Source organism: Python bivittatus, unplaced genomic scaffold, assembly GCF_059951505.1.
Source record: "Python bivittatus isolate LINGU-HERP-01145 unplaced genomic scaffold, Pbiv_v1 ctg000040_np1212, whole genome shotgun sequence".
In the NCBI taxonomy this organism is placed as follows: Eukaryota; Metazoa; Chordata; class Lepidosauria; order Squamata; family Pythonidae; genus Python; species Python bivittatus.
This window is the reverse complement of record NW_028277032.1, coordinates 4,182,753-4,210,169: the sequence shown is the minus strand read 5'-3', so window position 1 is coordinate 4,210,169 and position 27,417 is coordinate 4,182,753.

Genomic DNA, 27,417 nt, shown 5'->3' with positions numbered 1-27,417 from the left:
CTCGGGTAAGTCCTTGGAGATGAAGGAGCACAAGAGATCCTTTTCTGGACGTCAGCGCTCTCCTCTGCTTTGGCCAGGGTGATGGTCTGGGGTTCTGTCTGGACTACATTTACAATAATCCCTGACTGGCAGATTCTGCTGGTTCTTTCCCCTCCCACAGCAAGCACCCATCCTTTTCCTTCCTGCTGGTGGATCTTGGAGGACACGTGTTTTCCACCAACAGGCCTTTTCTAAGAGCTCTGACTTAATGCCTCCCCATCTGGTACTGGTTCACTGGTAGTTGTTAAAACAACGCAGAGAAAGGAAAACCAACTGTTGTGCCCTTCTTACTTCTTGGGCTGGTGGAACTCTCCTCAATTTTACTTTGTTAAGAACAAGAAAGGAAAGTCCACCTCTTCCGGGCTCTCCTATGAACTTATTCAGAAGAAGGCCAACCTTCCACTGTTCTACCAGTGAGAAGCAGACACAAAACAAAGAACTGTACTGGTGGTGAATCAACGGCCAGTGAGGCTCACCACCTGAGGTCTACTCGAAAGGGGCCGTGCAGCCCAGGGGCCCAGGAGAAAATGGCTGTGGCGGGCAGCGACCCGTGAGGCACTCCATGCAGATTGGAATGGAGGGGCCTGGCTATAGTTAGACCACGGGCAGCCCAAGACCAGGACTCACACCAGGCCAGCCTGTCCTGCAGATCAGCGTAAGGGGTCTGGGGTGATGCTCCCACTCCTTTTGAATAAGCCTGATGCAGAAAACAGCCCAGTCAAGTCATACAGATCCCCGTTTATTGCACTCATTTATTTATGCTCTCCGCAAAACATTCTTACCGTTATTTTCTGTGGGCCTCATTTTCACGGCGTTGTAACTCCATGCTCCTTCCTGGATCCCCATTACCTTTCCCCAAACCGGGGAGGCAACCTGCAGTGCAGTTCTTCTGGGCAGAAGCAATACAGCTAATACAAGCAAAGCTGTCTGATCATTTTTTACAGTTCACTTTCTCCATTTCCAGGGCTGAACTCAAACTCAGATGCCCAGTATTGTTCTCCGCGTCTTGGCTCAACAGAGCTCACCCAGCCGCTTCTGCAGCCCGTCCGTCAGCTTGGCCCAGTACAGGTTGGGTAGTCCCCAGACGGGTGCAAGTAATTGAATTTGTGCTAACAAAAGCAACAGATGCAAAGTCAATGAAAGATGGCCAATGCAGGTTGCCCAGGCAGATGTTCTCTCAAATCTCCAGCAGGGCAGTGGAACCCTTCCAGGCAGCTCTTTCCTTGGGGGCTATTTAAAATCATAACTTATGGCATCTTAGGAATATGGCTCTGTGTTTTCTCATCTCATCTGAGACTGAATGGCACCTACCTGATGCCTTGAGGCATGTGCATGTTTGCCTTTTTTTATGAGTGGCTGGCACGGCCCCAGCAGAGAAGAGGCAGCTCTGTACAGAGCCTGACCGCCATATGGAAATCTGTAGGGAGACGTTCGATTAAAGTGTCTGCAGTGCATACAAATCGGCCTCTTCTCCTGGAAACCCCGGAGGCCGATTTCTCAGGGACTCTCAAAACCTTGTTCTGGATCGCTTTCTCCAGTGCAGTTTCGCTCACTCACTGTTTCTCCCTCTGAAAAACGGGATGGCAGCAAAAGGGGAAAAGGGACAGGGGTGGCTGACACTCATTTCTGGACTCCTTTTTTTCTCAGAATTATCCTCAAAGTGCTTCACCATCAGGGGGAAAAAGGGGAGGGAAGTTAACACAGGTCCTGTCCACCATCTTTCCTTTTCTGTTTCCAGCTGCAGCCATTATGGTGGTAGAGCCAAGAATCGTGTTAACATGCCTGTGGTTGGTCTGAATTGATTATTTGGTAAATGCCCCTCAAAATGGAGGGTCCATTTAATTCCCGTGGTTACTAAATCTATCCACCTTTAATTTGCCTACCTATTTTCAAAGCATCAGAGCTGCTGAATACTTCCAATGTTGGGATGGTGACCTTCATCTAACCCACTACAGAGTGAAAGCTGGAAACTCCTTCCAGAAGAAGAAAAAAATGCTGGAAGTCATCCTTATCTGGACCACCTCACCACATCACTGGTCTGACCCTTACTGTACCTGCAGGTGACTATCCTCTGTGACAGGAAAGGATATATCATGCCACGTTGAGCAAGAGTGGAGAAGCAGCCCGGCTGCCAAGCTGCCAGTCTGCAGTTCTCGGGGCGGAGCAGACGGGCTCTCGGGCCCCAGCCCTTGGGCCCCATGCAGCCTGCTGAGCTTCTGAAGCAGCCCAAGGGGCACAGAAGGAGAGAAGGGCCTTTGCCTCCAGAATTTCCTCCTGGAGGTCCCTAACTTGCTGGGGAGGGGGGGCTAAAAAGAAGAATGTGTGCTGGTGCTAGAGGAGATGATGGCCTGCTTCAGAGGGATTTTCACCCGCCTTCTAGAGTCCCCAGACAAAGCCGCCTCTGTGTACCAGCTGCAACCAGATAACTTATTTTTTACATTCACCTCCCTTAATGAGCATCTTCTCCCAAGCTACAGATCAGTCTTTTTGAAAACAAAGCATAGGCATGAGTGCCTATCTCTAGCACTGCTCCCCTGGATTTCCTCCCATGGCCAGTGGCACTTCAATTACGTAGGGCCACGACTGGCCACTTTTTCCATCGTTACAAGAGAGCAAGACCTCTTGAGATCCGCCTACGCCTGCACCTGCCCACAGCAGCATTAAATGCTGTGCTAATTGCATTACATGGATGATGACACAGGGATTAGCTCTGGCCCACGCTGGCATTAGGAAGTCACTACCCACTGGGTCACTAGCGCTTCCCAGGAGAGGAGATTGCCAAGATTCTCGGTCTATTCGCTCCTTTTGCACAGATCCTACAACAGGGTGTGTGCACTGAGCCAGGAAATTAAACAGCGTTGTTGTAGAGCAACCAGAGCTGAGCTGATGAGTGACTTTCCCTCAGAAGGGAAAGACAAAAGGAAAGAAGGGGCTTGAAAGCGTTTCCTTTGCATAGCACGGTCTCCCATTCGTTGCACACCATCGTTTAATAAAGTATCTCAGATCAGCAGATAATGCCTTTTCTAGAACTACAAGCGAGGTCAGGAATTTTCCAGAAAATCCATTTCGCCACTTCAAATTTGTGCAGGTAATTCTGGACACGCAGGCTTAAAAAGCTCCCAACCTTCTGGACTAGGGAAGGTTTAAGTATTCCACCACTTGCCTGTTTTGCAGCTGGAGGCCAGGAGGAACATGCAGCCCGAAATGAAACGGCCGAGGAGCACCTTGAATCCTGGGGGCAGCCATTGCACGGATCTTCAGGACCGGCTGGAAAGCTGAAACGGGTTCCAGTGAAAGCCATTCACTTGTGCGAAAAAGTCTCTTGTATTCCAGTAATTCTGGTAACAGCTGCACATTGTATTCCCTAAGGCAGGGTCTGTTCGTTTACTTTTCTTTGTAGGGATTCAATAGCGTGCTTCTCAGTACAAAAACTTCCAGAGGCGACCTAATTAAAACAACAGTAATAATAAAAAAACATAGCCAATGGCAAGGGTTATATAAAATGGAGCAGCACTGTGAGTATCTCAATGCAAAGATCTTAGGACAATTACAACTACCACGTTTTCCACCTGCATCAGTCTCCCAAAAGCAGCTTGAAGAAGGTCCACAATGCTTTCGACGCCCTCCCGCCCGGAAACAGCACCAGGAGCGAGGATCCCCGCTCTGCCCGTGCTGCCCTAGGCCTGACAGGGACACGAATCTCGCCGCTGCCGCCCTGCACCAGAGGGATGCGGAGGTAGTCCCATCCACAGCCCTATTCCATTTTGGGGGTGCTGACTGACTGACTGTCTATAAAAACCTCCCAACAGTATCTGTGAGAGGGAGGGGAGAGAGGCCAGGCTGCCCGCTTGGAAGACACAAACCCAGGAACTGGGGAAGGGGAGGCGAACGACTTCTTGCAACGGGGAAACAGCCCATTCACGAGCTCCACAGACTGGTCCGACTGCTTTTTCTAACGCATCACAGCCGAGCTGGAAAGACACCGGTCCAGAAACTGAACACAGATGTGCCATGAGATCGCACAGGCACAGCGCTGATTCTGGAAGAGCACGAAACCCCTGTGTGGCAGTCACGGAGCCCGCCACACGGGGTCACAAAATCATACAGCTAACTTTTGCCATTGCTTACATCTAAACTGAAGGGCTATCATCTTCACTTTCTCAGATTCCAGGTCAGCCCAGGATTTCTCAATTTTGCGAATTTAGGCAAGAATTTATGAGCGTGTGAAGCTAATGTCAGGCGGACAACCTGTGTCACCTCGAGGGCCACACCTGCCTTTGCATACTCCAAAAGTGGAGAAGTCACATTTAAGTTTCCTATTTTTTTATTTTATTATTTTTTGGGGGGGATTGGTAACATCAATTATCTCCCCACTCCTAAAAAAAGAGAGAGAGCTGCACTTTTTTCTGCCAGTGGTAGGGGGCATAATCACACCAAAACTTCGGTGCAGTAGCTCTTTCTATCAATAAAAAGAGCTGCAGTATTTTTCATTTTTTAGGAGACTCAAAAGCAAGTGTAAGAGGAAAGGCCCTAGAACAGCTGGGTCAGACTATTTTTTAATGGATTTAGGGGTGTTGGAGGGTTTTAAAGGGCAAAATGGGTAACTTAAATATATAGGTACCCATGCTGCCTCTTAATATGCAAACAGGTGAAAAGCCTGTTCAATCAGGGCTGTAATGGGTGCTTTAAGCATCCATAAGGTCTCCGGATCTTTTTCACCCATTAAAAACTGAAAATGCAAAAAAGAAAAACCCCAAACAAAAGCCAAGTTTGATCATTCCTCAGGACAGCGAACAAAGAATTTCCAAGCTGGATGCTCTCTTGGACCACATTCTTTACAAATCCCGGTTAGTGTGAGAATTAGTAATAATACGGAAGAAATCTACATCTGAATGAGAACTGCTCTAATGTTTGCATTTTCAAACCAAAACTTGGACTGAAACATGGCTGTAATTTGTACAAATTCACAAGTTCACCAATAATTATTTTTTAAATGTATATTTTTAAAAAGTCTATGTAAAAGTGTAATTCATTAAAAAAAATGTACAAAAAAGCATTAAATTGGAGAAAATTGTTTGCAAAAGGTATATACACTAGGCAAATTGCAAACAAAAACATATATTTGGATAGTTTTTTTAGCAGATACAAAGGCATTTTAATGCAAACTTTTTTTTAAAAAATGCTCAGGTTCAACAAACCTAACTAAACGTATTTGCAAGAATAAGAGAGAGAGAGAAAGATTTGTTCACCCCTAGACATTACATCTTCTGATCAGGAACTTCGAGATCCTGTGTCTAACTAAGCTGGATCCACAAGACCGAATATTTACGCAAACTCTATTTAACAGCCTGGATTCCCTCTGGGATGCTTAGCTTTGCTTGATTTACATGGCCACGAAGATGTAAAATCCTACGAATAGCTGAGCTTAAGCTATGCTGGATTTTTTCACAGAATCTGTGAATCACCAAATGAACTCTAATATTCTGTGAACAGCTTACCGCAGTTATCTGGTTTTTGAGAATGCTAATTCTTCAGTTTAACAAATCAGAGATCCTGTTAGCAGTTTCACAGCTTCACAGTAGCTCAAGAACCCATGGCTGATACCCCGTGAATAGTTGAGCTTGATTCTTAGATTAATCTCAATGTATAGATCTCAAAGTTACTAAAGGTTCCAATTAGCAGCTTCAAGGTGTCAATAAATAGAATATTCTGGTCATTAGGTGATTAGAATAATACCCAGTCATAATGTGATTGATGGGATCTTGACACAACACAAGGCAAAGCTCATGTCTTCATAATTAGCTCTTCCTTTTTCTAGTCATTTACTAGATTCATGTTTACAGCTGGATCACTTCCCTCCACCTAACTACTCTCTCCACCAAAAAGAAAAAAAAGGTCATCCATCCTGATCTCCATGAAGCTGAGAGGTGTCATGAACCATGAATCTGGCCTATCATACACAAGAGGCTGTTTTGGAAATGTTCTTGACTCAAAGCACAAATAATTAGATCAAGGAATCTTCCAGCTCTACTCAGACGGAAGCTGAGCAACCTCTGACCAGCCACTGACTAGATAACCTTCCTCCAATTCTCAAAAGGGCAGAAGACGGCAATTCTGCAAAAAGAGATATACTATGCATATCATGAAATTATTTGAATGAAAGAGGACCAACAGCACCCTTCCTTATATCTATGTCAGCTACAGTAGTTGCTTTTAGTGATTTTAGCCATCCTCCTCCCTAGTTTGGGTAACTATATTTTGTGTCACAGGTTTTCAAACTTTTTAAGCCATGGTACCCACTAGTTAAAAAAAATTCTCAGAACCCCCAATCAAGAGGCAAAGCTCTAGTGATAGAAAATTGGCTGTTTTCAAGGGATCTTTCTTTCTTTCTTTCTTTCTTTCTTTCTTTCTTTCTTTCTTTCTTTCTTTCTTTCTTTCTTTCTTTCTTTCTTTCTTTCTTTCTTTCTTTCTTCTTTTCTTTCTTCTCTCACAGAACTCCATCAAGTTCTTGTAGAACCCTTGGATTCCACATAACACCGTTTGAAAAACTCTCCTTTGTACTATTCATATTCCTTCAAACTTTGCACTGGCTAGCTTGCGTCTGATTTAGAATGTGGTTCAGAAGTAACTTGCTCTTTGCTCTGGCTGAATTACCAAGCTGAAAACTGCACTCTAAATGTAGTTACTGTTTGCCTTCCGGTGAATCTTCACTAGAATTGAAACAGCAAATTATAGCATTGGGAGGGACCGTTCAGGCCATCAACTCCAGTCCAGTGAAGAAATCCAAATTAAAACAAGCCTTTGCTTGAACACGGCCAGGAGAGGGAAGCCCACCCATCAGGAATTAGCCCCACAGCTGAATGCTCTTTCTGTTAAGAAGATGCTTCCTAATGCTCATTTGGAATCTGCTTGCCTGTAGTTTAAATCCATGATATTCTTCTATGTGATGTCACTTGAACTATTTAATTTCAACATGAAACTTACTTGGATCCCTCAGTCTCTTCTGACAGAACTTTGTGACCAAAGTTTGCCAATGTCTTCATCAAGTTGCAGTGCCCAGAACTGGACACCATATTCAAGGTGGGGACTGAAAAACACAGAACAAACTATCACTACTACTTCCCGTGATAACAGAAGTAATCTGTTAGCAGCATTTGTCTTTTCAGCAGCTAAATTGCACTGCTAATTCATATTTATTTTGATCAATTACAATTCTGAGATAATTTTCACATGTTCTATTGCCAAGCCAGTTGTCCTCCATCCTATACCTCTGTGTTTCATTTCCTTTGCATTTCTGTTTATCAAACTTCATATTGTCACTCATTTCTGTTCTCTATGTATGATTCAGATCTGTCTGTGTACTTGATAAGCCTTATTTTTTTCCCCAAATGTTGAAAAGTACAGGATCAGAACTGAATGTTATGGTAAGGCAGAGCCAGGAATGAAATTGGAAGGGCACAGGCTTTCCTGAGACTTTGCCACACTTGATTGGATCCACTGAATCTTTAGTTTGCTGAATTGCTAAATTTGTTTTTAAGTACCCACTTTACATAGCTTGATTCACAGGATATGAAAGTTGTTCAGTTTTTGATTTAGCGTTTTCACTGGCATCCAATTAATAGCTTACTTACTGCACTCATATCTTAAAGTCACTAAACCAAAGATTAATTTGAAAGTTTATCACTCTGGAAACCTGTGGATAGTTTAGTTGGCTTATTTTCAATTATTAAATTTTAACACCACCAAGCCAATATCCCATATGTAGTTTAGAAGAAGTTTTATAAATTTTGAAATCCCATGAATGATATTGCCTAGTCGAATTTAGCTTGGCAAATCTAACTGTGAATCACAAGTTTATTAATGAACAAATGCACACATTTTAGCCCCATCTCATGGGACTCTTAACTCTTAGGTTTACCCTTACCACGTCATCCATGCTGGAACAGAAACAGCAACGGATTGTGCAAGTTTGTATGCTAAGGAGTATGGGGTTATTTTATTTTATTTTTTATAATTATTTCAAATATGTCCCATAGGACATTTCTGTGCTTTGTTAAACAGAAAAAGGAAAAAAAACAGGAGAATATGTACACAAATACACATACTTCCGTGACAACAACCTGACATTAAAAAGAAGTGCGGAAAAAGAAAGAGCAGAGGAAAAGGAAAAGTTGCCTGCCTATCATAAGCAACCCCTGAAGCCTCTTGCCATTGATCCTCTTGTCTGTGGCTGATGGGAGATGAAATCCTGAAGGCCCCAAGTTGCCCATCCCTAGTTCCAGATGTTCGGAACCTGACTGTGGTTGCTTGTTCGTGTCAGGAAAAGAGGACTATGAACGTGAGCCACTTGAAAAAGCAGAAGGACGGCAGCTAGGAGTCAGGTGTGGTAAAATGGAAATATGTAGTATATGTCTCTTTTCTTAACATTTGTGGAGGGCTGCACTGTTTAGACCACAGGCCTGTGGCTCTTTGGAAGATGTCTCATGGCTATAAATGAGGATTTTATAGGCTTCTTGCCTCTGACAGTGAAACCACCGTCAGCTGCATCCTCCTGAATCCGCACCGGTCTCCACCGCTGCTTCTCTTGGAAAATGGGAAAGATGTCCTCGCAGGGACCGGGCAGAAGATATGGACACAGATAGTCCACAAGCGCCCCACTCCGTTCTAATGCAGACAGACTTAGAAAGAGCAGCAAACATGGCTCTCCCCAAACCTACTCCAGAAGATTTCTGCCAGAGAACCAGTTTTGCCAAAGGATCCTTGGTTGAATCTGAGCAACCCATCAACTGAGCAATACTTGCTCCCAAGGAAACGTGCATGGGATTGCGCAGTTTGTTCCGTCAATCAGTTTTATCAATCCAAAACTCTTTGTTCCCACTACCAGTCAAACATTCTACTTGATAAATCAACTGAAAAACTGTCAACAATTAAAACTCTGCTCCATTTAACCAGGCAAAAAACTATTTAAATATTTACATGTAATGCAATTATTGACAAAAGAGCAGGTGTGCAAATCAGCGCCATCCTAGAAGAAGCCTGCCTATGGCTGGCAAGTGTTGCTTGAGTTCCAACTCCCATTAGCCTAGGCACCAAGGCCAATGGCCAGGGATAATGGGCATTGTCTAACATCCCCTGCCCATTTTAAGCTGTGCTCCTTTATGCCATTCCAATGAAGGAACTGTTTAAAGCTCAGAAGATTATCTGAAGCAGCCATTGGCCCAAATATTTGGGGAGCCCTTTCTGTCCTTGGTTCTCCCTTAGACCCCCTCCTAGAGCTCACTGGCTCGGAAGGACCTTAAGGAGAACCGAGGGCTGCTGATCGCTGACTGGTCTGCTAAAAAACAGACCGATGCTGCCCCCTGCTGGTCGAGCGAGCCAATTATCTGGCTGGTCTCCGTGGTTGTGATAGCCCCTTGAATCATCAATCGGCAACTGGCTTGAGAGTGCTGTTTCACCCAGGGAGCCTGGAGGGCTTTGGGTTTACTGTGACCACGGAGAATTCCCATCTCTCTGCATGTCTTTTCCTTTGTTTTGCTACTTGCTTCCATTACCGTTTCTGTTAAAAGATTTATTGGGGTTGTGGCAGTGCAAGAAATTCACTTTAAATCCCTTGACTCTGAGCTGGAACAGCACCTAGTCCCTCCTGGCCCAGGAAAAGACGTGCAGAACTGCAGAACTCAACAGTCTGCCTTGCCCAGTTCCCCCAGTCCCGCTCTCCTGCCCAGCCCCTGGACTCCACCCTCGCTCCCTTTCTACTACCTTAAGTTTAGAAAGCCCATTCTTTCTGAAACATCCTGTCAACAGAGACCCTGCTGGCTCCTTAGAGCAGACCACAGGGGGTGCAGAAAATGCCACTCTAAAAACGGTGGACCAGGTCAAGAGGGAGGGTGTGCACTCACCATTGCTTTCAAGGGAATCACTCACTTCGGTCACCTTGCTTCCAACCAGCTTTTCTAAGAGCAGCTGGCAAGCCATTGCTCACCACAACATGGCTGGCAGCGCCAAGGCTGAGGTGTCATGAGCTAGTTTAGAGCTCAACTCGCAGTGGCCCATCCATGTTTGGCCAGGCATGAGACTGAAAGACCTGGAACCTTTGGCAAGGGATTCTGGGAGGGCTTGAGCTTCTGCCGGGCAAGCAATTTGCTAAGGGTGATCGTTGATAGCCCACTACCCAGTCATATATCTTTCCAATGCTGCAATATCAGCCTTTTGGCCATAGTAAGGGCACGGAGAATCCATTTATGGTGTCTGGTTGTCAAGTTCCGTGTACTAGGTATGTAATATTATCCTCGGAAAATGTTAGTTTTTGTCACACAGTCATATTTATATAATCCACTACTTGCTCCCAAAATTTAGTAAGTATAGGACATTGTAAAAATCATATCTGCAGGCTTGACTAGGAGACCGCTACAAACGTCTCTGGGAAGTGGAGACGTTTTACTAAAAGTGACCCTCCTATCTCCTCCTCTCCCTTCCATGCAAGTTGTACCTTGAATTATAAACTGAATGATAAAAGCATTTTTAGAAAAGGATCCAAACTACACGCAACATGAAATCACACATTTTTATTTTTAATTTGTTTTTTATTGCTTTTAAAATAATAACAGAAAAAGGAAAAGGAATAAAACACAAAAATAATTATAATGAATACATTCTCAAAAAAGAAACAATGCATAAAAAGTGCTTTTAAAAAAGTACAACAGAAAAAGGAAAAAAACCCAAAGTATAATATATCAAAACTCAAAGCAGAGGACAGAGCAGCCCTCAAAAACCTAAAGAAGGACCAAGCCATCATCCTCCTCCCAGCAGACAAAGGCCAAATCACGGTTATCATGGATAAATCACAATGCTTACAAAAAGCCAAAAACCTATTGGAGGGCAAGGAAACCTACATCCCAGTTAACACCAACCCAACATAGAAACTAGACAACCTGATCAAGAGAACCCCTAATGACCTAACCAAGAAAGGTCAAAGCACAAAAGAAGAACAGTGGCGGATGAAAAGCAGTGGACCCGACATACCTCTTCATCCAGTTGTATTGTTACCGGGGTCCCCAGCATACGACATAGTGAAGGAACTTACAAAAAAGCTTGGCCATCTCACAGAAGGGAGAAAATATTCTATCAACTCCCTGCTACAGTGCCTCCAGAAAATCAGACCTAAAAATAGATGAAGATGAAATTATGGTTTCATTGGATGTCACAGCACTTTTTACATCCATAAACCCAGAATTAGTGAAAGAATCCATGGCAGGAGTACTACCAACACACCCGACCTAACCAAATACACCAAGATCGAAATACCCAGAATCATGGACCTCATCAACCTCTGCCTCACTGCCTATTTTCAGTTTGATGGGCAAATATACCAACAAATCACCAAGGCACACCCATGGGATCACCACTCTCAGGACTCATAGCAGAGATTGTAATGCAACGCCTAGAAACTGTAGCACTTCCACGCATACAACCTAAAGTATGAATCCAGTATGTAGATGACACCTTTGTTATAATAAAAAAGGAACAACTAGAGAAGACACATGAAACCATCAACAACATCTTCAAAGGAATAAAATTCACCAGAGAAGAAGAAAACAACAACACGCTACCCTTCCTGGATATCCTCATCAGCAGAGGAAACAACAGCAGATTAGAAGCCCAAGTCTATCGGAAAATAACCCACACTAACCAAGTACTCCATTGCCAAAGTAACAACCGAACCTCCCACAAGAGGAGCTGGGTAAGAACATTATTCAAATGAGCGCAAACACACTGCAGCAACCCAGAAGAGCAGAAAAAGAAAACAGACCACCTATACAACATCTTCCAACAAATTGGATGTCCATGCAACTTTATCAAAAAATGCCTGACCACTCAACCTACTATAACACAACCAACACAAGCTATGAAAAGGATAACACTGCCATACATCAAAAACATGAAAAAGGATAACTATGAAAAAACTATGAAAAGGATAACACTGCCATACATCAAAAACATCTCAGAAACAACCATTACAACCACACGGCATCACTGTAGTGCACAAACCAACTAAAGCCCTCCAAAACATCTTAAGTAAACCAAAAGATCCAGTAGCCCAAGAAGAAAAAAACAGGAGTCCTCTACAACATACAGTGTAAGGACTGTAACAGCCACTACACAGGACAGGCAGGCAGAAGACTAGCAGAGCGCATCCATGAATACCAACTAGCAGACAGAAGACACAACGGAAACTCCTTAATCTCACAGCACATGAACAGACACAACCATAATTTCAACTGGGAAACTGAGCATCCTAGACCAAGCTAAATCCAAAAAACGCTAGGGAATTCCTGAAAGCTTGACACATCAGCCACCAATAGGTATGTAGAGATAAACCACTTCTACACACCATTTGAAAGAGACAGTTAGAAAGCTAAGAAGGAAACAAAAAGACCAGAGCACATCCTCTCCAGCAGCCAACACTCAGATAAGCAGGGATTAACACCAGACAAACAGAAAATAATACTCTAATCAAGGAACTACCAAGGAGAAAACCACATCCCCACCAACACTGGCAGGGCAAGCTACTGTATATAAACAGGGAGCAAACCCCACACTCACTAGCACTGATGATGTTACTTAGGTAATGAAACATCTGCAAGCAAACAACCAAGCCCAGAGAGCACCAAGGACTCCACAGTATTATACGTATATCATTATAGCAGTTAACAGTTACAATCCTATATATACTTATTTAATGTTTACCTAATTATTCAAGTACATATTTATTTCTAATACATTTGTATAACTATCAGTCTTATTTAACCTTCTGTATTTTGTATAAATGGGCATATTTCATTATGTTATATTATATTATATAATATATTATATATATTATATAACATATTATATTATATTATATTATATTATATTATATTATATTATATTATATTATATAATTATAATTATATAATATAACATAATGTTATATTCATTATATTCAGTCCCTGCAGTTTTCAAGGCAAGGTGTTTCAGAAGGGGTTCGCCAGTGCCTCCTTCCTAGGGCAGAGTCCAACTGGCGAGCGCAGGAGGCGGGGTTTCCGTTGCTTCACGCCTTTTTCGGGCGTGCGCGGCTTCCGTGTTACCGGCAACTGCTCCCGTCTCCCGTGCAAGCGCCACCAGCATTTTTCCTCCCACTGGGGTGAGAGTCCCCATTTGTCTACTCACGTGGGTTTTCAAACTGTTGGGTTGGCAGGAGCTGGGGAGGCAGCAGGAGCTCGCTCTGCTAACGTGAAGGCTGGACTCGAACCGCTGAAGCGTCGACCATTTCTAGTCAGCAACTTTCAGCCTTGTTCATACAAAGTCTACATCTATAGGCAATTTGCTCATAGGTGGCAAGTGCAATCAGGTCTTCCATCCATTGAGTGAATGGGCCATACATTTATCTTTCCAATGCTGCAATATCAGCCTTTTAGCCATAGTAAGGGCATGGAGAATCCATTTATGGTGTCTGGTTGTCAAGTTCCATGTACTAGGTATGTAACTGAAGAGAATATTATCCTCTGAAAATTTTAGTTTTTGTCACACAGTCATATTTATATAATCCACTACTTTCTCCCAAAATTTAGTAAGTATAGGACATTGTAAAAACATGTGTTTTAAAGAAGCATTATCCTTATTACATCTCCAACAAAATGCTGTCTTAGACAAATCTTTTCTATACAAACACAAAGTGAAGTCCAATAAATTCCAAACATTATTTTTTGTGGTATAAGTGGTAGTTTAAGGTCCACTGACACTCTTGCTATAGAAGTTAAGATACCCAACATGAAATCACACCTTTGAAAAAGGGCACAACTTCTTTTCTTAGGAAGGAACAGGGATGATCCCGTAAGAAAGAGTCACCACCTTCGACCTCTCCTCCCTCCCACTATGGTGTCAGCCTCTGTCACGGCTCTCCTGGGCCTGGCAGGAGAGCTTGCAAGCGAGGGGAGTCGGGGTCCAGCCTCTTTCCGCTCACTGACCCTCCCTTTGCAGCGAGGAAGGGAAGGCTGGCCCCGGGGCTGCCTGGGGGCAATAGGCGCCTCTGCTGACTCTGGGCCCTTCCACACAGCAGCCATCATCCACTGCAGAAGCCAGCTGAAGGAAGTGCTGACTGCACTGCCAACCCCTATTCTGTCCCACAAGAACTGGGGAAAGGCAGAAGGTAGGCGGGGATGCCTCCTTTGGTCCGTGCGTGTTCCTAGCAGCATATGAGGCATAGGCGTGCTGCTCTTCTGAAAGCCCAGGTGATGGGGAAAATGTCCGTTGGTCTATCACCCCACTAGTAGTCTGCAAGCCTGGTGAACCTCTGTTCAGAAATACCCTGGCTGATACGTCAGTGAGATGGAAGCAGGTGTGCTCCCGGCTGCTGTCCTGCCTCTGAGCAGCAATGGAACTACTTTAAGATGGACGTTTACCAGTCTCACAGAAGAATGGTGAACAGTTATACCTTGTTTTATTTATTTATTTATTTATTTATTTATTTATTTATTTATTTATTTATTTGTTAAATTTATATAGTCGCCCATCGCACATCCATAACTCTGGATGCCTCACAAAGTTAAAACAGAAAAAAAAATACAAAAAAATAATCCAAAACCATATAACAAAGCCAATAAAACATAATAAAAACAATAAAAACTAATAAATCCATAAAAAACATAATCTGTGAGAGTGCAATCCAATTTACTAACAATATAGCGATTTAGCAGGCTCCACATCACCTCTGCCAGATCCTCAGGCAAGATGGCAAAGCCTAAAGGCTTGAAGGGTAAGGGCCAACCCAAGTTCTGGGGAATGATGGGTGGGTGCCAGGGAGAAAAGGCTCCCTCAGATGACATTCCTTGGTAGACGGGATCTGTAACATGCTTCTTCTGCTGGACCTAATGGGATGTAACCAGGGAGACGTGGTCCCTCAGATAACCTGGTCCCATGCCATATAGGGCATTACCAGCACCTTGAATTGCACCCAGAAGCAAATTGGCAGCCAATGCAACTTGTGGAGCAGAGGTGAAACATGCACTGATCGAGGAGTGTACATAACTGCCCAGACTGCTGCATTTTGCACTAGCTGCAGCTTCCAAATGCTCTTCAAGGACAGCCCCATGTAGAGTGCATTACAGTAATCCATTCAGGAAGTAACCAGGGCATGAGTGACAGACAGCAAAGCCTCTCAGTCCAGGAAAGTGTGCAACTGGTGCGCAACAAGCAGCTGTGCAAAGGCCCGCCTGGTCACGACTGCTACCTGCTCATCAAGCAGGAGTCGTGAGCGCAGAATGATCCCCAGGTTGCACACCAGGCCTGTCTGGGCAGTACTGCCCCATCCAGAATAACAGATGGTAAACCCCTGGAGCCAGATGACCCCATAACCTCACTCTTGCCAGGGTTGAGCCAGAGTCTGTTGTCCCCCATCCAAACCCCCAGAGTCTCCAGGCACCAAAACAGCACATCAACCACATCACTTAATTCGCCAGAAGTGGGTATCATCAGCGTACTGGCAGAACTCCTGTCAATTCATCCCACATCCCAAGTATCCCAAATCCTTGAAAGAGAATGCTGGCAGTACCTAAAATAGGATTAGAGCAGGCTGAATACCCCAGCATCTCTGTATTTATGTGGCATGTTCCCTGCTGCTCTGGGACCCAATTCCTGTGCTGCCGTGGTGCCCCGAAGGGAAAGGCAAGAGAGGAGGAGGAGGTTGGAATAGCAGTTTCCTTCACCCTCTCACATATACCCCTTGCATGCTCCTCTTCCTGGTCCCCGAGGCAGCCAAGCCAAGAGAAAGTTGCCCAGGGAGGGGAAGAGGCTTCCTGGCTAGGTCCTTCCTCCTGATCTTCCCCCTTCCTCCAGCCTGCACTGCAGGAAAGGGGAATTAGGAAAGTCATATAGGGTGCCCTGCTAGATCAGCCCTTGCTACCAAATTATCTTGAAGAAGAAAGTGGCAGAATTAGCCCTGATTTCTCAAGGGTGGTGAGCAGCTCCTCTGGACAGTGCGTTTGCTGCTCCTGGGAGGGTTCAAACCACTGTCTTCTGTGCCTCTGTCAGTTAAGTTAGCCATCAGTTAATACACCTATTACTGAAAGGAGTGTGAGACTTCAGTGAAGTCTCCTTCAAGAGTGGGCTGGACACCTCTCGGTGTCCATCACACAACACATTTCAAAAGCTTTAATTTTTGCAGTGGGAAGTCTTGGCAGAGATATTCCTAGGAGAGAAAGGAAAGAATTTGCAACCTTAAAAAATATTTTGAGAGCTCAGCGCTGGGTTAAGCCTATGAAAAGTTTCACCCAGAAATTTTATTCCCTCTTGACTTTTCAAATAAAAAAGTGCATTGTGAACTATTGCAAATTTGGGAGGGTCCCAAAAGGGGGTTGAGGTACCTGCAGCCCCCAGGCTATAGGTTGCTCTCCCCTGTTCTAAGGATATCAGAGAGGAGCCACTTGCCAACTGCACACAAGGAAGATCTCACAATAGCCAAGGATCTTCTGCTGAAACCTTTTAATTCCCCCAGTGATTAATATTCAGTGGATTAGAATCAGGATGTCTACTTAATTAACAGGAATGACAAGCTCGCTTATGAGTTATTAACACCTCCCCTTGTGATTGACATATTAATATGTAGAAAATCAATTAGAGCTAGCACATACCACACACACACACACACACTTGCATTGCCAAGACTTTTTTCCACCCAAGAAGGAGAAAAGAAAGTACTGCAGGTTTTTAATGGAGCCTGCAATGACTCTGTTTCTCTGGAGATCCATGGATGAGCCTATGATTGCTTTTAGGGAGGGAGCGAGATGGTGCTTTTGAAATCAAACATACATCTCTTCAACCATTTCTTCATCCTGGTTGGAAGCCAAAGGCAAAACAATTATTCAACTCTGCATCAACCAGGCTGAGCACAGAATCAGGAAGTTAGGGGATGGGATGGGATGGGATGGGATGGGATGGGATGGGATGGGATGGGATGGGATGGGATGGGATGGGATGGGATGGGATGGGATGGGATGGGATGGGATGGGATGGGATGGGGGGGGCATGTAGTGGAATAACCATCCTCAGTTACTTAATACATCACACAATACTTTAGGAGCATTAGCAGATAGTAAAGTTAGGAATGAGCCAGTTTGGTGTAGTGCTTAAGGCTAGAAGCTGGGAGACTGTGAGTTCTAGCCCCACTTTAGGCACGAAGCCATCTGGGTGACCTCGGCCAGTCACTCTCCCTCAGCCCCAGGAAAAAGAAAGCAATGGCAAACCACTTCAAGAAAAGCTTCCAAGAAAACTGCAGGGACTTGTCCAGGCAGTCATCAGGAGTCAACACCAACCTGGAGACACACACACAAACACACACACACACAAACACAAAGTTAAGAATGCAGCCAGGTTAATTTGAGGCTGCAAAATTATGTAAGGCATGAAAAATGGGCTTAGTGCACTTCTTCTATAAATGATAGCATAAAAACATGACCATCCCATACAGCCATGAGTGAAAGTTTGCCCATTTAAAATAATAACCCGTTGTAAAATGCCCAGTTAAAAGGTAGGGTTTCCAGTGCCTTCCTGCCAGCCACATGGGCATAGGTCCAGTGCACTTCTGGGGACGGGGGGCAACCACAGAGAAAGCCTGCCTTGTGGCCCCCTTCCCCTAAGCAGCCCCTGCCTGAAATGCCTGCACAGGTGGGCAGGATCCTGGCAGCCAAAGGGTCCCTGAGGTTTATTAGCTGCCTGCTCCATCCCCCAGATCACCCATCACGGCAAGTCTGTAGCAGTAATTAAACAGAACCACCACGCGATGGCCTGCTACAAAACTACTTTCCAATCAACTTTCTCGGAATACTTAAAACAGACCCACTCACAGCACAGCTTTTTCAGTCCAAAACACTTCGTATTATTTTGTACATCTCTGGAAAGCAGCACAATCATGTTACGTACTTATTTGGCAGCAAAATTTTATTTCAAAGCATCTGAAGATATCATGGTTAAGAGGGTACCTTAGATTCAGTGGCAGAGGCAACAAATTAATAATCCTAAATATAAAATTAGGTATAAAGGAGTCCAAGATATACATCAGTGGAGGATAATCAGGGAGCAGGCAAAATTAACCAGGAGTCAGTGCAATATTATACAAAAATTCTTCGTCATAACTGCATTAATGCTCAGATCAAGTCAAATCAATCTTTATTACAGTCATAGCCCAGCATAAGGGGATAAGGCGCGGTCATTAAAAAGAAACATAACAAGATAACAGATGAAAAGTTGTATAAAGTAAAAAAGACACATATAGGAATGATATAAAAATGAAAATGTAAAAGGAGCTGTAAAAAACTAAAAAGATATAAAGTATATAAAGTAAAAAAAAAACCAAACATGTATGTAAGAGACATAAAAAGTATAAAAGATATAAAAAGTGAGACTCTAAAAGGAGTGAGAGCATTAGAAGGGTGTAGGACAGCATAAAAACTTAATAAGTGAAAGAGTATATCTGTGAGGTTACAGAGCACCCTATTATAGCAGACTATGTGCACACTGAATCTAGTTTATAATGTTGACCCCAAGCCTTAATGTTCCACTGATGCACATCCCTCCCTTTGCTGAACTGGTACAAAAGGTCCTGACAGGTAAACTCTGTTCTGTCTCAGTGACAAAGGTGCTGCCCTTATTGCTTTAATGACGGACAACTTGAGGACAGTCACTGGAGTCCTCCCCTCCCAAGGCACTGGGAGTCTTCTACCCGTGGGGAAAACAATTGCCAATTGCCGTTCTTAATGTGTGATGTCTCAACCTTAGGCAACTATGAGCAGAGGCCTGGAGAGTCTTTAACATCTATGTGTGTCACCCAGACTATTTCAGAGCACAGGTCTGAAATTGGGAGAAAGGTTAAAATACTACTTTAAAACTGGAACCGCTATAACTGAATGTAGGTTTCCTCCATGATGGGATAGGGATGAGACAAAAATGTCATGAGAATATGGCCCATGAAATGGTGAGCAAGGTATGTTCAAGTCGCAGTTGCGGGATGTGAGGATGAGCCCCACAGCACCCAAATTGGAGTCAGTCAGCGAGACAGAATCTGGGTGTGAAACACCATTTCCTCTTCGCCACCACCTTGCTGATTCCGTCCCTCCGGTCTGTTGGAGACTTTTGCTTACAAAGGGAAAGAAAAACAACAAAATAAACTGAAAACTTGCTGCATTGGAAACACCTGATTTTGAATTTCAAAGGAAAGTCAGCTTTTCACAGTTTGCAGAAATGCTGAAGGAGGGAGTAGTTCTAGCCTCCTGGGCTTAGTGGATATATCCAGAAAGACATGGGACAGACAACAAAATCATTCACGAACTCCAGCTGTTCTGGGGCTGAGGCTCTGGCAGGTCATGGTCTTCCCAAAGAGGAAGGCAAGAGAATTACGCTTAAATCCTGCAGCTGCTGCTGCAGAGCTCCTGTCAAGCAGGGTGGGAGAGAAGGACCGTGCCAGGCTGCTGCAGGTTTGGGAAGAGTTGCCAGGCTTTAGCAGCTGGGAACACAGACGGTGTCCTGATGGAAAGGAGAGGTAAGAGTATATCTGACAACCCAACAGCTAAGCCAATATGCCTGAGTAGCCAGATGGAAACCAATGACTTAGAACTTAGCAAACATTCTTTGGCTCAGAAATAAAACAAGCTCAACAGTTTCAAAGGGATAAAAGAAGTTTTCAGCACAGAGGGCACAGCGCTCTCAGCACATTATTTCAACAGAAGTTTGGAACTACCATGTGCAAGTACCTAGAGAGGCTACTGAGATCCATAAACATTTCAACAACTTCAATAGGAAAGGAGGAGAGTCTGAAAATCAACAAAAGCATAGGTCCCAGCTCTAACTCACACCAAAACTAAACAGCCCTTAATTAATCAAAAGAACATGCCGCCTCACCAGAAAGAACATCTAGCAGTATCTTGGCTCAAAGACAGCCCAGTCAAGAACCAGCTCTCTGGAATTTTCCAAAATAGACGAAACAGAAGTCCACCTACACAGAGAACCGACCAGCAACCTGGCTCAAGGACAGGTCATTTAGGCGCTGGTTCTCTTGGAATTTGTTCAGAATGGACCAATTGGAGGTCCATCTAGATGAGGAATCAGTTGGGAACCAGCTTCCTTTGATTCCTGTGACATGGACCAATCAGAGATCGGCTTGCCAGATTCAAATACAAGAGCCCAGTCTGTCTCTATTCAGTTGCTTAGGAGTTGCACCATAAAGCAGTTTACTGTTGCTGAACATGCCAGGCACAGCTGCCAGTACCAGGACACCAGAAAACTAGAACATGGCCATTCAGCCTGAAAGTCCACCACTGTTTAATTGACACTGGCTGCGAAAGCCTACACCAGTATATTTCTGTAAAGCACTTGATAAAGTCCCAGACTTGTGGCCTCCAACAGTAACCTGCAGAAATAATTAGCCGCCACTTGGTGTGGGGAGGAGGAGTGGCATTCTAGCCAGTCTGGTCTGGCTCCTGTTAAGTGGTTATTTGATTTTGTGTGGAAGAGTTTGTTAGGATATGTAGCAAAAGTAATGTCATTTTAGAACGGAAGGAGTAGAAACACCATTTGACCGAGGTGAGAGGATCGTAGGCTTGAGCAGACCTAAGATGAAGAAGCAAATAGTCAGAAAGTAGACATTCCTAAGCAAGTACGTGCTTACTGTTATGTGCACACTAAAAAAATAAAAAGTGAAGTGTAAAGGGATGTAGGGCAGTGGTCCTGTCTGGTTGCCACCACCCAACCCCTCTTACTTGCTGTGCTTGGGCTGTTTAAATAAAGAAGAACCTGATCTCCATAAGCGTTGTCCAGCACCTTCTCTCCTGGCTCGGAACCGAACACAGGGAAGGGTTATTTATTTCCTTCTAATAAGCAGGAATGGGAGAAGGTCAGATCTCCTTCTCTCTCCTTCTCTCTCTCTCTCTCTCTCTCTCTCTTGCACACACAGATACACACACACACACACACAAAACATACAACTGTTTTCCCATTTATCAGAAGTTCCTCACCAGTAAGATAACTGGTCTTCATTCCTTCTATTTGTCTTAAAAGCACAAGCCCATCTGATTGTCATCCATGCTTCTCCTGCTCCTGCACCATCAGGGTGCGGCAACTCAGTCGGCTGTCATTATTCTTCTGCAGCACCGAGGAGCCCCTGAGCAGAGCGAGGCAGATGCATGACTGAGCCCCAGCCTGAACACACGAACTACCCAAATCCTGCCCACTTGAGATGCACCCTGGGAGATGTAGTTCCAAGGCAGCGTGACTATAAAAGGACACATTTCCTCCTCAGAATGCAGCTTATTTCTTCTCCCTTTACAATTACTGTTGACACCATCTCAGAAGAACTATTATTTTTCAGGGACAACAGGTAAAAATACTTCTGTGGATGTTAGTGCATGCAAAAGAACTTGTTTGGGAATTCTGTTTATCCCCAGGAGGAAGTAAGAAAATCCCTTGGAAATAAAAAGCACCTCTTCCAAGTAACTTTTCTTAAAACAAGCGATGAAAAACAGGAGAGGAAAATCATTGCAGAACTGCAAAAAGCCTCACCTTTGCTCATCTAGGAAATCTCTGTTGTATAATTTGAACATACTGTTTCTGAGTCTGAGCATTTATCAAGAAAGGCAGTTTAAATAATGGGGGTGAGGGGAGGAATCCCTCGCCAGTTCCGAACTGGATTTCATGCCTAGAACGTGCGACTGACTTGGTGGGGTAGGGGATGTTTAATGGCATCCTGTAATACTCTCTGCTTTCTTCGTTCCTGACTCTCACCCCAAGAGGTCTGTTAATGAAATACGGCTTTGATCCACTGACGCCACCACTGGGCTGTTTGGCGTCACAAATGAGGTAAGACAAGATGCGCCTTTCCGAGTCTCCATCTCAAGAAAATACCTCCTTCCACAGACCACCTTGGCATTCACTTTTTCCATAGAGCGCTTGCTGACATCCTCAATCCTAATCCCAAACTGAATAATGAATACTGAATTGGCTCTGATTGGCCCATTGTGGCCTTCTCTTTCTCTTCCCCTTCTCAACTTTTTTGTGGTCAGTCACATATTATGAACTCTTTTATAGCCATTTCCACTGTAGGAATAATGCGTATTAAGAAGCGATGCTTGAGTTAACCTGGTTTCCTTTTCCTCACACTGCTCCTTTTCCTCTTATCTCATACATTGTTAGCTAGGTTATGACAAACGTGGACTGCTGGTCCTGTGGCCGAAGTCAAGAGAGGTGCAACCAGATGACATGGAAGGGTTGGTGGCTGCTTCTGAGGTCTGGAAGGGCAGATGGGCGCTTGCTGAAAGTAAGGTGTATTATTTTAGTTGTATTTATTTATCGTATTTATATAGCCACCCATCTCACATAAAAGTGACTCTGGGTGGCGTACAAATCATTATGTAGATTATGTCTATAACAATTCCACAATTTACTAAGGAGGTTAAAACCCAATTTTTAAAAATGAGGTAAAGTTACCCTGGCAAGAAGTAAAGTAAAGAAGTAAAAATCCATACTGACGTCTATTAATCGGCATATCATTTTAAAGTGCTTGAAGATTAATTGCTTTATCATCTGCTCTAAAATCTTTCTAGGTATTGATTTTGCATTGACTGGTCTGCAGTTCCCTAAATCCTCCTTTTACCATTTTTTTAAGAGAGCTTTTTTAAAAAGAGAACACTTGCTGTTCTCCAATTCTCCATTTGCTCAAAAGACATACAGGTTCAGTTAGGCTATTAGCTAATTCTTTCAACTACCCTAGGATACAATTAGTCTGGCCCTAGAAATGCAAATTCATTTAAAGTAAATAGGTATCTTCTGATTTCTTGATTAATCCCAAGATTCATTCCTGTCCTTCATCCTATTTTTCACCATCTTCATAGCCAGTCATTCACCTGCAGTATTGTCCTTTTCTTTCTAGACCTTTTCCTGAGATAAGAATGGCCCCGGAGCCATTTTTCAAAATTCTTTGCAATATCATTTGTCCCCATGTGGATTAGCAGGAAAATATTTTAGTGAACTTGGTAAGTCCTGAAAGTTTTTCTGTCACACTTTTAAACATTGACTACTTTATGAGCCAATACTTGTTTCTGTCAGCAAGTCATCAACTACTATAACTTTTTATTTTTGTGTAGGGCACATCTGTGTCCCCTCTGCCCAAAAGTGTGGTCAAAAACAGTCAAGATGGTGGCTGCAAACGGGCTATCAAAGTTCTGCCCATCTTTTATGTGACAGACATCCACACCCCCCTTGACTGCTATGACCACACTCTGCGACCCCTTTGCCTCTGCCCCTCAAGATTCCACTCTTCTCTCTCCTGTTCTTTGGTGTCTCCTTTTTTTCCTTCGAAGCCTCAGAGCCTTGTTCTGCTGCAAACACATAAAAATTGTTTCGGACTTTCAGTAGTCCAGAATATATGCGTGCCTTGCGTCAGGTAATCATTTTTATCCACTGAGCTTCTTCCTGATTCTCTTCCTTATGGAGATCTTCTTCCTCTGCTGGTTTCTGTTATAGTGCAGCCACTCCATCACCCATAATGGGTAATAAACAGCTCTCAGCTGGTGACCTTTTTACCCATCACAAGTGAGTACACTATACCTTAGAACTCACTGTTTCTCTGGTCTTCTATTGTCTTCACACACTTGCAGACTTTGCTTCTTGTTCACTGGCCTTGTACTGACATTAACAAATACATACTTGAATCTCAGTTTCTCAGTAAGAAACAGAAAAGCGTTATCTGTATGTTTCATGGTACAGTGATGGAATAATGACCCAAAAGAGCTCTTAGTATTGGTATCAAAGGAAGTGATGAGTAGAAGATATGACAAGAGATGGGGTGGACTGCTCATGAGGAACATGCTTCTGGTATGTTGTTCTAGTGGCCCATTCCAGTGCTGGTCAGCAGATCTTCAGGGGCTCAGGTTTTTGGCTGCTGCTACTGAACCCTATAATAAGATTGTCCTCATCTCTGACTTGATCATGGATAAAAGGGCTGACCTGGCATGTATTACCAAAACCTGGCTAGGCTTGAAGTGGGGGTTCCCCTCTTGGAGATGTGCCCAGCTTGGGCAGGTGTGGAGGTATAGTGATTGACATCTGAGATACTTGGATGGGCTCAGGGGTGTTGCTCTGCAGATTGCCTGGTGTGACACCCTGTTTGTTAGGTTAGGCTACAGGGCACATTTGGGACTGTACCAGCCTCCCTGCTGCACAGCAACCTCCCTGCCTGAACTTCTTGATTCCATGGCTGGGTTACCAGTGAAGATCCTTCTTTGGGTGCAGAGTCTGAGATAACTTGGGAGTTCTTGGCCACCATGACAGCCATGGGCCTGTCCCAGGTCATCCAGGGCTCGACGCATAACAGTGGTCATATGCTGGTTTTTGTGTTGGAGGCCCTAGCAGCCATCTGGAATGAGAAAAAAGTCAGGGCTTTGGATCACAGCCATGTGGCCTCTCCTCTCCCAGGGATCCCACAACTCCCCTTGGTTTACAAAGGAGTTCAGGAAGATGAAGCAGGTGAAGATATGCCTGGAGCACCACTAGAGGGCAACACTGACCAAGCATGGGTTAGAACCGCTATTAGGGCCTACCTCATGATGATAGGTGCAGTGAAACATCAATATTTCTCCACACTTACTACCTCCGTGGACAGCCTTATTTGTGGCCTTATTTCAGATGAGCCAAGCCCTCCTGGGAAGGAAGGGGTGGTTCAGAGTCTCAGCCAAAAGGCCACTGTGAAGAATATGCTTGGCATCTGATGCATTAAGTATCTCAGGTTCATGCTGGGTTGGATTCCAGCCTTGGAGCAGGCTCAGTCATCTGGGAGGAGTTTAATCTTGTTAACCCTGAGGAAGCGGACAGGGTTCTTGCAACTGTTAACTTGGCCACCTCTGTTTTAGATCCATGTCCTGTCACTTGGCCAAAGCCTCCCGAGAAGTGACATGTGGCTGAGTTCTGGGGTGGTAAATTCATCTTTGAGAGAGGGGATGGTTCCATCAGCTCCTCAAGAGGCCATTGCTGGACCCAACTATCCTGGACAATTTTTGTCCAGTTTCCAACCTTCCCTTTAGGGGGAAGATTGTGGATGGCAGCTCCAGAGAACTGTAGAAGAAGCAGATTATCTGGACCACTTTCAGTCAGGATTCAGACCTGGGTATGAGACTGAAATGGCATTGATTGTGCTTCTAAATGACTTCTGGGATGGAGGTGGTGTGTCCATCCTTGCTCTTCTTGACTTCTCAGCACCCTTCAATACCACTGATCATGGACCAGCTCTGGAGGTTAGGGGTGGGTAGCAGTGTGTTGTGCTGGTTTTCTTCCTCCCTCCAGGGTCAGTTAGTGTTGATAGTGAAGAGACGTGCAGCCCACAGCCCCTGCTTTGTACTCTGTCCTCTCCCTCTGTTTAACATCTACATGAAGCCACTAGGTGAGGCATCTGATGGTTCCAGGTGAGGTATCATCAGCTTTATATCTTGACCCTGGGCCACCCAAGTGATGCTGTGGAGGTCCTGCCTAAATTGGGAACAGCTTCAGCTCAACCCTAGCAAGACCAAGTGGTTTCGGGTTTTGGCAACCTCACCCAGAACAAAAGGGTTTGGGAATCCTCTTGGACTCACAGCAAAGGAGGGCCTTTGTGCACCAATTGTGCCTGTTCCTGGACCAGGAGGCCCTGCTCACAGTCACTCCTGGCTGATCACCTCCCAATTGGACTACTTCAACGCACTGCACATGGGGCTGCCCTTAAAGAGGATCCAGAAGTTTCAGCTGGTGCAAAATGCAGCAGTGTGGGCAGTATAGATGCCTTTCATTTGGCACATGTGACACTTCTGCTCTGTGAGCTGCATTGGTTATCAGTATGCTTCAATTCAGGATACTGGTCATGACCTATAAAGCCCCTCATGGCGTTGGGTTGCAGGACCATTTCTCTTCAGTTGTATCTACCTATCCTGTCAAATCCAGCATGCTCCAGGTCTTGTCCATTAGGGAGTATCATCTGGTGGGTCCTGGAGGAGAGTTTTTACTGTTGTGACACCCACCCTGTGGAACATCATTCCCCTAGAGATTCGACTTGCCCTGACTCTACTGGCTTTCTCTAAGGCCCTAAAGATCTGGCTTTGTTTCCAAGCCTGCACCATGGGGGGTGTGGGGGGGTCTTGGTTATGTTGATTGTGTCTTTGTGTAATTTTTGTGATTGTGTAATTTTATCTTGGCTCCTATATTTGTTATTTATTGTTTTGCTATGCTGTTTTATCTTGTTTTTATTTCCTGTTACCTGCCCAGAGTCATATGTTTGAGATGGGTGGTCATATAAATTTAATACATAAATATTTCCCCCCCAGAGTTCATGGCGTGTGTTTTCATTTCTTCCTTGTTTCTTAAACTATATTAAGCATATTTTGGAGTTCACACTACCATTTGTACCTTCAACTAGTAAAAATTGCAGCTCTAGTTTCTTTGTAATCATTGCCAAAGGGAGCTCCACATGCAACAGGAAACTGGCTTGAGGGCCTAGGGCTACAGGCTGCCCCTTTGTGATCTAGGCCACTGATTTAGGCCAGCATGCTGTTTCCTAAAGTCCATTTCCCTTGCTGTCACTGTAAAACTATATAGTGGACACATAAAGATGATGTTATATGGGAAGCCTATAGACAGCCATGCATACCCACATGCTTCAATCTTCCACCCAGAACACACCACCAAATTTATCATCTATAACCAGGATACAACCGCATTTGTTCTGACCTACTCGACAGGGATGCTCAACTGGTGGAATTGAACCAAGCATTCAGAAGTCTGAACTACCCACCCAATGACATCAATAGACAAATTCCTGTCTCTTGAGACAGGAATGAGAGCCAGACCAATTCCTAGGGAAGACCTATTAAGAGACAGATCACAGAAACAGAACAACAGAACAGCACTGGTTGTCACCTAGAGCTCACAACTAAAACCACTCAGATATACAGTCCACACTGGATAATGACATTGCACTTTCTCAGGCATTTGTGTACAGATAACCACCCAACCTGAAGTAGATTCTCACAAGTAGAGGCATCTTCCCATGTTCTTCCTCCAATGTGATATGTGCCATCATGTCAGCAATGCCCCTTTGGATTCTGCATGGGCAAACAGGGACAACATCGTGCAAAATAATTAACGGACACAAGTTTGACATCGGGCTTAAAACAAAGTTAAAGTCATATCAGAGCATTTCAATCTCCCAGGACGCTCCATAGCAGTAAGTAACTGTTTTAGAAAAGCAAAGCTTTTAACAAGAACCTGTTGAGCTCACATACATCAAAAGGTTTCAGGCAATCTCAGAAGGTCTCAACAAATACAATATGTTTT